This window comes from Plectropomus leopardus, chromosome 12, assembly GCF_026936395.1.
Source record: "Plectropomus leopardus strain MGB_pleo_1.0 chromosome 12, ASM2693639v1, whole genome shotgun sequence".
Lineage (NCBI taxonomy): Eukaryota > Metazoa > Chordata > Actinopteri > Perciformes > Serranidae > Plectropomus > Plectropomus leopardus.
In genome coordinates, this window is record NC_142187.1 from 29,610,691 (window position 1) to 29,624,996 (window position 14,306).

The window sequence follows — 14,306 nt, forward strand, 5'->3', positions numbered from 1 at the left end:
TCTCTATATTTGCTCAATTCAGCTCTGTGTCTGTGATGTTTGCAGCTTCCTTTTGGATGCACGGTGCTACTGCCTGGTTGCTGCGTTTTTCTCAAGTCCCAACCGTTACACACCCGCAAACGTCACAATCACAGCATATAAGAAGAAAAGAAGAAAATACAGGCAGAGGGCAGAGTCTCTGTAAATAAACACACCGCCACACACTTCCAGATGGTCATAAGTGATGATAAAGAGGGATTACTTCTCTATGAGTCTATATATTGTTTCTTAGGAAAGTCCTGCATTGTATACCTTTTAATACTGCCAGTACCTACTTTGTCATTTGTTCCCCATCACGGAGTATATTTGTAAACAGTGCACCATCCTAAAGGTCAGTTATCATGTGCATTATCAAAGATGTGTGTTTTCAGTTTGGTTCTAAAGAACATCACATTCACATCTGCATTTTTGCATCAATGTGAAGCCTGTACTATGAAGCAGGATTTGGGGTTAGTGAGGAAACTTGGTTTGGCCTGGGTTTTTAAGGACAACAAAGCTGGTTCACTTTTTACTTGGATAAATCACTTTGGTAAGTTATGCTGAACAACTAACCTGTTCCGGAGCAAGTTAACTTCCGTAGATCGGACCACAACTTGTCAACGCCCCGACCACTCACCATTCAGACCACTGAAAAAAAAAACAAAAAAACAACAGACATGGATAAAAGTCCTGAGTGACAGGTAACAAAAGAGAATATATTTCAAAAGGTTAGTAGAATCATTTCATTTCCAGGATTTCTATGTCCATTCTGGAGCTTCAAACAAACAGAGAGATCTTTTACGACAGTAAAACACACAATGATGATGACTTTGGCTACATTTTAATTGCAAACTGTCTTTTATCCCCAAAATGACAGCCGACAGCGTTGCCGATCTTACACTGATTCTATTAGTGCAGCTCAGAAAAACATTAAACACCTGTCTGATGAGAACTTGAAATAAAAATTAAAGATTGTCTTTTATTAGAAAATTAATCCACACACTGTTAACTGGCTCCCTTGATTATAATTGCAACACTCAGGTTTACTTTACTTTAGTAGCAGAAACAGTCTGGCATTACTTTTAAGTTGTTTTTTTGTGACATATTCAGAATAGTTTCTTCATCAGCCAACTAAAAGGCAAAATACCCCTTTAAGTCATAATAATACCTCCTTACATGTATTTTAAGTCTTGGCCGTCTTTGAATATTATTATTTGGATATTATTTGTTTCTGAATCTGCTTATTCTGTGTAAGTGATTGAAGCTATGACGTGATTAAGTAAAACCACAGACCTATCAGTTGTGCCCTTGAAATCATTGTATACACAATTCCTCATTTCAACAACATAATTCAGCCAGTTCTTGTCCACTATTGATGCCTTCAAAGTGAGCATCAGATATAAATAGAAGCACAGCGTCCAACAAAAATTCAGCCCACAGCAGCACTGGTAGCTGGTAAGTGCAGCTCTGTTGTTTGCTTTAAATCCAAATTGTTGCCATATTGGTACAGTTTTAGTCTTTTTATTAGATTAACTCTACCATGTCTCCTCTCATTAACACAAAAAATAAATAAACACTGCGTGGCTGCTCTCCCCTCTCTGCTGAAATTTGATCTCACTCGTGTTGTCGACACTGGTCGTCCCAGCTGGGCAGGAAATTACAAACCACAAGTTGGACACTAGTTGCTCCATCAGTAAGTTTACAAACAAAGATATATTAATCATGCTGTCATATTGCTTATTACTAATGCAATCTGAGGTGGATTTGTGACTGGGGCTACTTTTAAAATTGCCAGAACGCAACATAAGTACAAATGCCAGTTCAGACGGTTTGCATAGATTGAACCAGTTTAAGCTTGTGCACCGGATCGGGCTGGCAAAACTGGCCCAACTCTAGGTCATGCCTCTGGAAGCATATTAATCCATGATTTGAAGAGGAGCTATATGCAGAGTTTTACATTAATTTTTCATATCATCTGTCCTTAATATCAAATTACATTTTCCCTCCGTTCTTGTCAGTCTGTTTGGTTTCTCTCACTCCTTCGACCTCAGCAGCACCTCTCTCTGTCCTCTGGGAGGGCTTTAGCTCTTCTCCCACCCAGCAGATGGTCAAGGTCGAGCACTTAACTAGACTCTGCTACACATCAAACCATGTCTCTTTAAAATTAAATAACTATAAAATGTATCACATTCATTCTCTGATGAATGTCACTCCTGCGAGAATAACTGAATAATTTTGCCTAAATTTCTCTGAGCGTATTCAATGTTTTTGTCACTGTTTTCTTAAATATAGTATGTGTGATGATGTGACATCAATATATTTTGAGACACGTTGTAGGATGATAGTATAATTACCAAAAGCAAAAGAAAACTGTTTGACTGGCAGATTCTTCCTGCCACTGGGTCGGTGCTGTTTATCCAGCACAAACACAGCGAAAGATTTCGAGATTGCACAACAACAGATGGTGAAATGAGGGAAAGGCAAAGTCAGGGGAAAAACGGAGAGAAAAACAAGAACAAGAAACTTCTGACATGCGTATCCTGTACAGTCCCGACAAAGAAAGAGATTTTACTCGAAGAAGCAGCAACATTATTCATGATAAATGAGGTCTTGGTTTTGGAAAACATGACTGCTAACAACACCACTGCAGCGAGGAATAAGATAGCAATCATCTTGACCACGGTTGTTGTTTAACGTTTAAAAATGCAGCCTCATTAATGATTCAGACCGGGAAAATGGAATTTAAATTGTTGCATGAGCCGACCGGTTAACCTGTTGCTTGTGACATGCCTCCTGTTTCTTGAGCGGGAGTGAGGAGGAGACTGGCTGTGTTTGTGTCAGATCTGGTCCAGGTCCCCTGGAGCAGAGGGTTTACAGAGCCCAGTGAGGACAGCCACATCAGGGCAACACACAGACAGCTGGCTCCCTCAGATGATGCATTGGCCTTGGCATCCTAATTGGCCCCAGTGCCTCAGCCAAGGGGCCTGGTGTTTCTGTATGTGTTCCCCCATGTGTGTTTGTGCATGTATCTGTCTTTGTCTCTCTGTGGCGTACGCTATACAGCTCTTTGTTTGTATTTGCTTTCTGCGCGCATCTGTTTGTGTGTGGTGCACATCTGCATTCTGGGACTGCTTTTTGTGTCTGTGAGAATGGCTGTGTTCAGGTGTGTGTGTGGCTCTTGCACTTGCTGTCTTTTTGAATGTACACCACATGCAGTGCTTTGGGCCGGGATGTACTTCCACTGACCTTTTATCTGCTGCAGAATCCACACTGAACATTCACACACACACATCCACAGAGGACACATGGTGTTTTTAATTGTGCATGCATGCAAACGTGTAGCTTTAGTGTGTAAGTGTGTGCATGCGCTTGTAAAATATTCAGTACTAATCGTATTTATTTATCATTTATCGGATGCCGTCAGTCTGTTTATTGTATTTATGAGCTGAGGCAACATAATTTTCTCCTGCCAATAAAGCTTCATTGAATTAAAAGGAATTAAAAGAGTGTGTACGGAAGTGTGCGTAACTTCTTGTGTGCATGGCATTAAGCACTCAAGTGTGTGACTATAGTGTTAGAGATTGTGTGCACTCTTGCTGTCATGACTAATATCAGTCAAGTTAAGGGTTCATAAACAGAAATGACATGAGACATTTACATTATCCTGGACCATGTAATAAATGGAGTTAATTATTGTTGTCATCCTGTCCGTTACAGAGTTGTCCGGTCACTTTAAGCAGCGACGTTGGCCTGGTGGGGAGAGAAACTGTCCTGTGAATGAAAAGGTCACAGGTCCAATCCCAACAACAGTTTATGTGTGCATCACTGCAGAGGAGGACATTTAAGTCGCACTCGCCGCAGGGAGACGCATCATGCATGTACATCCATCTCAGAGGAATATGCAAAGAAAAAAAACAAGCCTCTTAACAAGACTCTACTGCACTATATGTCTAGATTCACTGCTAATAAAAGGCTTTCATGAGCCAAAACAGGAACTGTATCAGTCCCACAAGCATCAATGGGCCTCATGCAAGACACAATATAGGAACAAATTATCTGTTATTTTTGCTTGTATCCACAATTTGTTCTTATTTTGTTAGTACACATCGATTTTTGGGATTCAACAATGTTTCCTTACTTTTTCTCTTCCCTTAGGTAAGAGAAATTTTTATGACTGGTCGAGGGCATTCTTACCAAAATAGGAGAAAAACATCTTGTTTTCACCGGCCACAAAATGTTGTCCAGCACAAGGGAAAATAAGTTTTATATTTAAGGAACAGTTAAAAAGTGTGGTAATGTCATTCAATCAAATGTAGACATTTTAGAGTACTTACAATAGAATGTAGAAGGTAGACAGTAGATTTATAAGTCATTTTTAAACAAAGTTCAAAAAACTAAATTTCATTTGTCCTTGAACCTGCTACACCTTTGGACTTGTGTCTTGTGTCCTTATGGCTCCCAACAAGCTCCGTCTATCCAGTGCAATAGCTTGATGTTAGGGGTTAACCATGTCTCTGCAAAGATGTGCACAGAGCAGTCTCTGATTTCCCTTGCTGAGTGAGTCTCAATCGCATCTCATCCACTTTATTCAACTGTGACCGGACATTAGCCAGAAGATGAGAGAGGTAGAGGAACAAGTTCTTCTTTCAACCTTTTTTGGTGTCAAAACCTGCCCATATACAGTGTTTAGGGGGCATTACCTATACTAATAGGTGACTTATGGTCAAGTGGGAGTCAGAGTTGAGCACATGTAAGAGCAGATTTGGATGGTTAACAATGTTTGGAGTTGACCTCTCTTATATTTTCTCTTACGAGAGAATTAAGAGAAAGTATAAGAGAAATTTAAGAGAATGTTGTTACATGAGGCCCAGTATCTCACAGCTGATCACTCTCATCACTGTGGATACAGTTTGTTGCCCCTCCCCCCTTCTTGTTCAATCTCAGGTCCTCATCCTGAAGCTGCAGGCTATAATAGCAAATTTTAACATGGACCAATGTGGAGTGACTGGAAAAATAGGCTGCGACTTGCTCGGAATTGGAAGTATATAGTGGACCAATTACCCCCGTGGTGATGGCAATATACTAGTGTAGCTATAGGCTGGAGCTGCTGTGGGTGTAATTGATGTTGCTCGGTGGCTGCCAGAGAGGTTGGAGGCATGTAGACCACAGAGACATTTCCTCTAATAGGCCCTGCCAGGGGTCACGGCACACGCTACAGACCAAAGCACTTACAACCTCACCAGCTCTCTGGTGTCTCCTCCAATACACACTGTATCCCATGTGTGGGGCGACAATTTTGTTGTTGTAGGGGGCATACACTCAACACTCTTGACCCACCTTGTATACATAGAACAAACTTCTTTCAACTCTAAAGGTTAATAAACTTTGTATTATCTGATGTATGATGTCGGTGAGTTAAGTACAGAGCTGGAGTCAGTGTAGTACATGTTAAGCTTAGCTTAAAGAATACAAGCGAGGGAAAACAGCCTGTGTCTGTCTAAAGAGGGGGAAAACCTAATCTGCCTATCATCACCTCTAAAGCTCACCAGTAGGCCCCTCATGTTTGCCAAAACGTGACAAACCATAATGTAAAATTGACAGTTTGTTGGTATAAGGGTTGTTTATGCTGTTACTATTTCTCAAACCTGCTTTAAATTATTATTAGACTGCTGCAAATACAACATTGCAAAATAACATGTAAGCATATAGATGTGTATATCAAGCAAAAATGAAGCAAGATTAGCAGTCAAATGGAGTAGTGACTGTGTCTACCCAAAGAATGTCAGTCTGGAGAACTCCAAGGTACGATGTCTGGCACCCTATCTGCTAAATGCTGCACTACTGGCTCATTTCCACTCTGTGGTTTAGCTTGACTCAACCCAGCTCACTTTTGGTGCTGGGTACTTTTCTCTATTTCATTTTCAACTGCGAATCACAGTTGAAACTGCGACACTCACTAAATCCTTTATTGGCAGCCAAACAAAGTGAAGTCTGGGCTTTGTCAATTGTATGGCGTAATGTATGGCATAGTTTTGTGAGCTTCCATTTTGTGGTCTAATGAATAAAAACTGGGTGCTGTGAGGGAAGTTGCATTGGTGATTATTCTCTTTGTCCAATCAGTTGTCTGCAGATACTCCAACTTCGAGTATCAGCTCAGTTCCCTAGGAAACTACACCGAGGCGGTACCAAAAACAGTACCTGGTATAATCCACAACTTTGCAAATGAAAAACCAAAACAAAGTTGTGTATAGCCACCGTGAAGTGGAGATGAAACATATGCAGCAAAATGCAGAAACAATGAGCTGAAAGAGGCTAAAATGTTTCGTATGGCTGAGGAACTACTGAGCATGGCAATGATTCTCTGTGGCTGTATCACTACAAGCATCCAATTTCACATTATACATGGTCATGATACACTGCCAAACTCAGTGGCCACTTTGAAATGCTATTTCATCCACTTTTATATCTTGCATATGTTTTAAGCTTTATCATTTTTTCATTGTAAGCTTTATTTTTGAAAGGTGCTTTATCAAAAATGTTATTATTATTATCAAAATATTTATGAGAGCATCTTTAAGACAGAGAAAATAAATTGCACATATCTGTACAACTTTGTATGTTACAAAATAAACATAAAAGCACAAAATTGTCAATTCATGATGAGTTCAATTTGTAGATTAGTGACAATTATGTAAATAAATGGATAGAAATGGAATTATTTTTCACTTAACTGTGGGTTGTAAAGATGCGTCAATCTCCACACAAAGATGTGGTTGTGTTTGACAAATTGCTCTTAAATAATGCATTTGTTCAACTAGAAAAATATTCTAAAATTTACAAATATTCATGACTGCTGGCATACATTTTTTAAAATGTTTTAGTTTGCTAATGAACTTATCAAGAAACAGATGTAAGGCTACAACATACTCATATTTGTGCAACAAAGTACAGAAAATTATTCTGCAAAGAAAACTAGGCACACCCCTTTTTATAAGGACATGAATTATCTAAATACGAGTCCATGATGGACTGTGCTTATGTAAAACCTAATGAGCCACAGATGATAGATATCACATTCATTAAGAGCAAGTACGTTTGAATAACTCGTTTTTGGGAAATGATTGATTTTGCTCAGAAAACCTCCACCTCAGGGTTTTACAATTAACATGCTATATACTGTACCTTGGAGGACATTTTACAGTTATTGGTTGGATGCGCAGGTGAAGCCTTTCCCTGAAAAATTAGATAAAAAGCCTAAGCAGTGCTATGGCCAAAGGGATCCAATAAACCCCAGTTTGCTCATGGCATATATTTGCAGAGAAGTCCTATATGTCCTTGTGTTTGGTAACAAGATTTCCTTCATACATGTTCTGGGAATCGGACCAACATTTATTACTTTACTGATTCCACAACAAAAACAAAACCTAATGTTGTGGGATTACGGTAAGCCTGCTGCTTAAGCTGTTTTTCTCCACATACCTCACCAATGTGTGCTGTGTTTCAAATTCATACATCAGTTTTCCAGGTACCGTGTCCAGCCTCAGGTAACCAAGGCAACCACCTGTGTGTTAAGTGCTGCATATAAAAGGCTTTTAGTTTGAAGTTCAGCTTCCATATATGCAAAATATGAACACACAGTGCAGAGAATCTCAGCAACACATATGCAACTTTTTTTTTTTTTACATCCTCATCATAACTTAAAGTATAAACGCAAAAGCAGTCTTTACTTTCTTCTTTTATTTGGCGGTGCACGAATGTCAGACCGTCCTAGAGGAATAACCTGTGCTGCAATTCCATGACTCTGACTTTGTGAACTATGTGCCACTGCTCAGGCAATCACGAGTCAGGTGAGTGTTCAACCTACAAGGGTACGATTGCCTCATCCGAATTAACATAATGCTGAGGGAGGAACAAGCCCTGACACAACAGGAGGGAAATATTTCAGGACACACAAATCCATATGCAGTTGTAAAGTTAGATTAAAAAGAAAATGCAATATTAATGTTTTGCCAAAATGTGTTCTCAAAACACTAGAGGTATGCACATAGTAGCAGGTATAGTATGTAAAGGGGGGGAAAACAAACTGACATTAATGAAACCTCTAATTCATGATTAATGCTGAGCTGTAAAACTGTGAAAAGTAGCGTTTTTTTGTTTTTTTTTATTGATCTACTAGTTGCGTAATTGACACATGAATTTAGTTGTACTTGTTACTGCAGCTAGTTTTTCATGAGCATTTACTGTAGAATCTGATTTATTCTTTTAGTACTTTATTGGTAACATCTCATGATTTTGTGTACTATGTTATGAAGTGTATTAATTAGTATTTATTCTCCAATGCTGTAGCACAGTCGCCAGAATAAATGTGGTTATTGTACGTTTCTACAAACCTCTGATATGTTAAATTTGTGCATTATTATGACATCAGAAACATATGGAGTTGATACACTGAAACTCTATGTTTCATTACATTTAAACAACACTGTGGTTAATGTGTGGTTCAGTTTCTGCACAAAAAACGCTTGGTTATGATGAGTAAAAGATCATGTTTTGGTTTGAAATACCTACTTTTGTTGCACAAATTTGTCTGGAAATGCAGTATTGTCTTAATAAAAAATATCTGTTTTGGGAGCACTATCCAAATAGATATTGCTCTGTAGTTTTAAAAAAAAATGTATTCGCACTACCCTGGCAAGAATAGCAGCGATGGCTTCGTTTTTTTTTTTTGTGCTGGCACTGTTCCGATAGGAAATGCTCCGATGTCTCTGCAAAAAAAAAAAAAGTCAAGAAAAGAGTTTTTTCATGGCACTATCATTGCAAAAAACACTGTGATGCCTCTCATAAAAACTAAAAAATAAAAATAAAAAAGGTTTCTGTGGCACAAAACGTTTCTGTGGTACTATCCCGGCAATAAAAAGCAGTGATGACTCAGAAAAGTCACCCACATTTAGTGACTAAAAAGCAGCTTGAAATGTAGCAATGATTTGCTCAAAAACAACCAATTTTCTTGGTTGTTGGTTTTGGACAGTGGTCTGCAGCATGACAGCATTTTGCGTGGGTGACATGCAATCCATCATCCCCTCCACCTCACAACAATGTCAGCTCATGAAGAACATCACTTTAGACATGTTGATATGATACAAGAAACATACAGATACGACGTATCTAAGGTTTGAAGAAATGTGCAATGCCTGCATTTTCTTTTGGCTGCCAACCCTCTCATCCTGTGTTATAAGAAAAAAATAAAATTTCAAAAAAGGGAGAATATTCTTTAATATGGATCTAAAATCATATTCTTTCTCCTCCTCTCTAATTCAGGCTGGCCTCAAATGTCCCTTTCATCTCTCTCCTTGGCTCATTTTACAATTTGTCTATTTATGTTCACAGTTATTCCACCATTGTGTTCATATTAAGTCCTTACGACAGCTCGATTGAGGCAGCTGCAATCACAAATGATATCCTCACAGAGGTGGCAACAGTCAATAGGAAGACCTTAATCAATATGAAAGAGTCAACCGCTATCCTAATATGAACCTAAAATTCAATGCGAGGCTCTGACGTGCTGAGGCTTTGGACCTCTCTGTGAGGACAGCATCTGCAGAGCGGACGTGTGCAGCTGAGTTTTGTACCACCTCCACAAACTGCTGATAGCCACAGAAGCTCCAGAAAGGTCACGCTGTTTCTATAGCGTGGCCGTCAACGGCTGATCAAACAACTTGCAATGACACTTCCTTACCTACTGCAGTGTGAGCCAGATATGACGTGACATTTCGGCTAAATTTGTCCTTCAGAATACACAACCTTCACATGAGAAGTTTACATCACATCGCCTTGCAATTTCATAGAAAACCCATCGCGCTCTATTAAATTATCCAATCTGAATCTCATTTCCAAAATAGGTTCCCTCCCTGGCTGTTATTTTCAGGCAAATGTGTCATACATATGAATGTTCTGCGTACATGAGAGTATCTATCCACATCTTCTGTTTGAGAGTTGTGGCTTTGACCTTTGCCCTCAGCCCTATTAGCTGCACTGTGACTAAGATTTTTTTTATTTCAGCCTTGAGCAAGCTACTCCAGACGGGTGTTAAAAGCTGAAATATAAATGTTATTTTATTGACACATGAACCTTATTATGAACGTGGTGAAAAAATCTTCAAACTGTGACCACATTGCAATATGTTTTGAAACTGTTTGTCTCTAGCGGTTGTGGCAAGAAGAGTACGCCTCAATTACTGCAGCGTGTTGTATTCAAGCTTGCCTCTTTCAAGCCCTCCTGCATTCTGAACCAGTGTACTGTTCCTCATTAACATTTTACTGTGGTGGGTGACCCTGCCATTCATTTACAGACAACTGCTTCCTGACAATGTTTTTTTTCTCCTTCCTCTCAAAGGAGAGCAGCCCATTCTCTCCAGAATGCTAATGCCTTGTAAATCCAAAAGTGAGGCTGAGTTGAGAGGGAGCAAACTACCTTCTCTTCTTTTGGTGAGCGTTATTAAAAAATTCAATTAGGGTGCTGAACCATAGGCAAAAAAACCCCCACGTCCTTCAGTGTTGGTGTGCTTTTTTTCTTTTTCTTTTTTCCTAAGAGCGCAACGTCCTTTTCTCTCAGCTGAAAGGGAGACATTTGCCAGGTTTGTACTTGGCAGAAGATCTAGGCGACACAAAAAGGGATCGATTCTCAGTCGTCTGCGGGGTGAATTTAGAATCAATGTCTGTTCTGGGGCAGCAGCAACAATAGAAAAGGTGCACATATCAATAAAGATGTCTGCTAGTGAATTCCTGTGGTTCCAAGTGTCATCACGTCTTTTTCGCTTTTCTTAGTGTGTGCGAAATGACTTGAAATCAATCAGTTATGATTGCAACTCAGGTTTTTAAAAGTGCCATAAAGATACAAGCCAGATAAGTGTACGTGGCAGTGGTGGAATTTGAGTACATTTACTCAAGTACTGTATTTAAAACGGAGGTAGGCATAATCTGGAAAAGGAAAACAAAAAACAAAAAACGCATGTTCCTCCAGCAGCTCACTCCTCTTCTTCCCTCTCTGTCCTAAGGCCCTCACACCAGACGAGAACAGACATAAGCACTCGTTTCATACAGCAACCCAGTGTTTGCCATTCATTGATTTACACTGTATAATCTTATTTTATTCGCAGTACAGTTGCACTCAGCTCATTTGCTCAGACCCTCCTTGTCCTGCTCTCTCTCACTTTGCTTATCAGACAACAAATGAGGCAAGAATTAGCTGACAACCCCACTGTACCCCAGCCTCACTCCAGCTATGGCTGGGCGATGTGGCTTTAAAATAATATTGCGATATTTTAATGCTACATTGCTATATTGCAACACACACTATAAATATAAAATACAAAACTGTTAAATGAATTGCAGTTACAGTTAAGTTTAATAAAGTAGCTAGTGCCATATAATAAAGTTGAATACACTATTGTTTTAATAACCTAAAATGTGGTTACAAGGAAGTTAAAGAAAGTACGCTTATCATGAATTTTGTAAAAAGGATTGTTATAAATAAATAACTCAAAGTGGAACCCATGGTGCTTTTATTTCGAAGGACCTGGCTCGTCTCAGGCTGGAAGTGTCGGTGTTTTTGCTGTGGTCTTGAAGCTTCTGATCAACAGCTACATGTTAGCGTTAGCAGACACTTTAACAGATGCTGCGGCGTCTTTAACCGTGAGAATTCAGTTACTGTGAGCTGGCAACAAACTAACAGCTCATTCAGTTCATATATTACTAACATGTGCAAGTCACACTGGTGCGCTGTGGTCTCGCTCTATAAATAAAAACACACAACGTACCTGCTCACAATGCTGCCACCATCACAAAAAATAAACCCTAGTTTAAAGTAAACCTTAGCTTAAAGTGCCAATTTAGCCATTTGCACTTAAAGTGAACATTTCTATTTGATGCTATTTTATACTTCTACAAATGTACTTTTTACTACACTACATCTATCTGACAGCTGTAGGTACTATTTACTTTGATTTTACATACAAAACATATTATTGGCTTTAAAAATGATGCAGCACTTTTGGTTAAACTACCCAACTGTAAGAAAAGTAGCCAAAATTAGCTCCACCATCTAACAACAACAGAAGAATCTGCTCACACACTAATGCATCAGTAATAACAATCCAATAATGTAATACTTAACACTGAGAGAAACTCTTCTGCTCCATAATGAGCACTTTTACCAACTGAACGGTCTTAATGTGAAGCAGCGGTAGGAAATGCTCAGTATGCATTAACAGTAACTTAATACAGCTCTGGTGCGGTGCTAGGAGAGCGGACAGTGAACACAGAGGTCCTTATCAATGAGATCAAATTAATACTGGGTAAACATGCAGCGTTTCCTGTGGATCTCTTCTGCAGAAGGTGGGCAATTTGAAGGCAGCGTGGGAATGGCAGATTGCATCACTGACACTGAAAAATACTGAATGGAGAGGTAAATATAGAGAGTTTATACTGTGAATGGCTATTGCTGATAAATATAACCATTAAAAGCATCACAAGATGAGTACAAATTATAACTTCATTTCAATGATATAAGGTCTGGAGAGAAAATTGGCTTGATTTCATTCAAAAATATGGAAAGTAGGCAATTAGCAATTTGACAAGAAATGACTCACAATTAGTCAAATGTTACAAGGAAATTACCTTAAAATAGCATGAATAGGAAAAAAAAGGGGAGGGGAGAAGATGACCTAAAATAAAGTGCAAAAAAATGAATATATAAAAATAATGATAATTTTTTTTCCCCCTGTAACATAATTTAAAATGTATCATAGTAATAGGTGTAACTATAGCTTTTTAGACTTTCCTAAGTTTTTAATTTTATTATATATATATATATATATATATATATATATATATATATAATTTCTATTAATTCCCTCTTTCTCTTTTTGTTACCTTAAATGATAAAAATGGTAATAAAAATGATGATACTACAACTACTACTACTACTACTACTACTACTACTACTACTAATACTACTACTACTACTACTAATAATAATAATAATAATTATGATGATAATAATAATAATACATTTTATTTATAGAGTGCTTTTCATGGTACTCAAAGACACTTCACATGAGTTATTAAAAATCTTAAAATAGAACACACTAAAATACTGACTTATACATACACAGCATTGAAATACACTTCAATTTCTTGCATTTTGAGGCATTTGAATGCAGCACAAGAAAACCGTTGTAGTTTCAGGTTTTAAAGGGTTAAATTAAGTATGATTTTTTAATGCAGGACTTGCAGTATTTTTATGGCGCTGTATTGCTACTTTTATTTAGGATAAATAATGTCAACCATTGGTCTTCCATTATTGCACGCAGCGTCCTCACAGCCAAGGACAACGTGATAAAACTCAGCCCTTTGCTGACTCACAGAGCCATCACACCTCTTGCTTCCCTGTTCTGCTCAGACGCACATGATGAGCATGACAAGTTCAACCGATCGATCACACGTAGTGCTATCCCCATGCAACAGATCAATGCAGAGCAGCGGCATGTTGTTCACAGGCATGCAAAGATACACAGAGGGCAGGCCTCTATCCAGATCTTTTGATTTTGCTTTCATTTTGCAGCACGACACATTACCCTCAAGCAGGTGATGCATTCATGCTGCCAATATTACCTCGGGAGCAGAAAAAAGAAATTACAGTTGCGCTGCATGAAAAACTTTTTCATAACAAAATGAAATTCCTACACAAAGAATATTGAACTGTGGAATGTTTATGGCACCGCTATAGGCCACGGACAGCCTCTCGCCAAGCTGCCTGTGCAATATATTTCACTCCTGTTAGGAACAATGAACAGGTTTTTCTGCAATGCTTCTTTTTCTGCTTGTGCAGCGGCTGACCGGGAGGCATCCTGCGGCACCTGTATTAGATAAAGTCGAAACAAGGGTTTGGAGCTGGTTGGCTCATACAACCATTCTTGATAAAAGATAGCATCTCTCTCTTTTTCTCTCAGTCTCTAGCCATAGGCCAGCCTCCTCCTGTTTCCTCTGCTTCCTAAACCAAATCTCCCTCCTGGGGGAAGTCGTCGGGCAGCCTGTTGCTGGGTAACCAAAGAGGATTGTGGGTCAGAGAAATTATCAGTTGAATACCAACAACAACTCCCGAGCCCTTAGTGCGGATAATGGTATCCAACCTAAATCCTCATGTTTCACCTGACTGACAGTAGATGTTATTAGAACAGAGATGTCACAGTTATGTTCTTTACTGTTTTCTCAGTTTCGAGTGCTACCTTT

At 38.8% G+C, this 14,306-nt stretch overlaps 1 long non-coding RNA gene across 1 annotated transcript in view; it reads right to left on the reverse strand.

Annotated features, from left to right (window-relative positions):
• The window catches only part of LOC148188127 (uncharacterized), a 203,616-nt gene that overhangs the window by 11,505 nt on the left and 177,805 nt on the right, over positions 1-14,306 (reverse strand). The window contains exon 5 of the long non-coding RNA XR_015778207.1: positions 592-666. This is a non-coding gene — a long non-coding RNA (uncharacterized LOC148188127). The remainder of the gene's footprint in view (positions 1-591; positions 667-14,306) is intronic.